Genomic DNA, 1,869 nt, shown 5'->3' with positions numbered 1-1,869 from the left:
ATAGAGAAAAATACTGAAAGCAGCAAGAGAATAAGCACACATTACGTATAGAGGAACAATGATATAAATTTTGCCTAATTTGTTATCAGAAACAATGGAAGCCAGAAGATAATGGAATACCATTTCTGAAGCACTTAATGAAAAAGAATTGTCATGATAATCATGTGCATTGTTGAAATAATCATTCAAATATGAAGACATGTTTTCAGATAAGCAGAAGTTGACAGACTTGGCAATAGACACACATAGCAGACATGCTAAAAGAAGTTCTTTAGGCTAAAGGATCATGTAAATGCAGAAATTTGGATCTATAGGAAGGAATAAAGAGTGGTGGAAATAGTAAATATGTGGGTAAATAAAGAATGATTAAATTAGCAGGCAATTAATTTAAATAAAAAATAATTTCAATTAATTTGAGGTTATATAATTAATGTACAAAAACTATATATGATGGCAGTGTAGTGTAATTGCTTAATTGTGTCTGATTCTTTGCAACCCTGTGGACTGTAGCCCACAAGGCTCCTCTGTCCATGGGATTCTCCAAGCAAGAATACTGGAGTGGGTTGCCATTTCCTTCTCCAGGGGATCTTCCTGACCCAGGGATTGAACCTGGGTCTCCTGCATCACAGGCAGATGCTTTACCCTCTGAGCTACCAGGGAAGCCCAACAACAGCACAAAGGACAGGAAAGAGGTAAATTGAAGTGTACTATTACAAATTTCTTACACTATATGTGAAGGGTATAATAATAAGTAAAGTTTGATTGTTATGAGTTAAGGAAGAATAGGGCCAGCATGACAGTATCCATTAAAACATTAAGACATATATATATATGTCTGAAGTATAGCTAAAGAACCGATACAAGTGATAAAATCTATTAATAAAAAATTATCCAAAGGAAGTAAATGAAATGAGGGAAAATAAACAAGAACAGACAAGAGGTATAGGAAACAAATATAGTGGTAGTCTTAAGCACAATTTAAGATATCATAATTAAGAATCAATAATTTAAAACTTAATATTATATTCTATGTCAGTTCAGTTCAATTTAGTCACTCAGTCATGTCCAACTCTGTGACCCCATGAACCACAGCATGCCAGGCCTCCCTGTCCATCACCAATTCCTGGAGTCCACCCAAACCCATGTCCATTGTGTCGGTGATGCCATCTAACCATCTCATCCTCTGTCGTCTCCTTCTCCTCCTTCCCTCAATCCCTCACAGCATCAGGGTCTTTTCAAATGAGTCAGCTCTTCGCATCAGGTGGCCAAAGTATTAGAGTTTCAGCTTCAACATCAGTCCTTCCAATGAACACCCAGGACTGATCTCCTTTAGGATGGATTGGTTGGATCTTCTTGCAGTCCAAAGGAGTCTCAAGAGTCTTCTCCAACACAACAATTCAAAAGCATCAATTCTTCGGGGCTCAGCTTTCTTTATAGTCCAACTCTCACATCCATACATGACCACTGGAAAAACCATAGCCTTGACTAGATGGACCTTTGTTGACAAAGTAATGTCTCTGCTTTTTAAAATGCTACCTAGATTGGTCATAACTTTCCTTCCAAGGAGTAAGCGTCTTTTAATTTCATGGCTGCAATCACCATCTGCAGTGATTTTGGAGCCCCCCAAAATAAAGTCTGACACTGTTTCCACTGTTTCCCCATCTATTTGCCATGAAGTGACGGCACCAGATGCCATGATCTTAGTTTTCTGAATGTTGAGCTTTAAGTCAATTTTTTCACTCTCCTCTTTCACTTTTATCAAGAGGCTCTTTGGTTCCTCTTCATTTCTGCCATAAGTGTGGTGTTATCTGCATATCTGAGGTTATTAATATTTCTCCCAGCAATCTTGATTCCAGCTTGTGCTTCCTC

General features: G+C 37.9%; 1 non-coding gene across 1 annotated transcript; it reads right to left on the bottom strand.

Moving 5' to 3' along the window:
- Positions 1–587: 587 nt before the first annotated feature.
- Positions 588–660, bottom strand: TRNAH-GUG (transfer RNA histidin (anticodon GUG)). The gene has a single exon. It is a non-coding gene; the product is annotated as a tRNA-His (tRNA).
- Between the last annotated feature and the right edge of the window lie 1,209 nt (positions 661–1,869).

This window comes from Muntiacus reevesi, chromosome 3 (assembly GCF_963930625.1).
Source record: "Muntiacus reevesi chromosome 3, mMunRee1.1, whole genome shotgun sequence".
Taxonomy (NCBI): domain Eukaryota; kingdom Metazoa; phylum Chordata; class Mammalia; order Artiodactyla; family Cervidae; genus Muntiacus; species Muntiacus reevesi.
The sequence above is the reverse complement of the archived record's forward strand: the minus strand, read 5'-3'. Positions and strand labels throughout refer to the sequence as shown.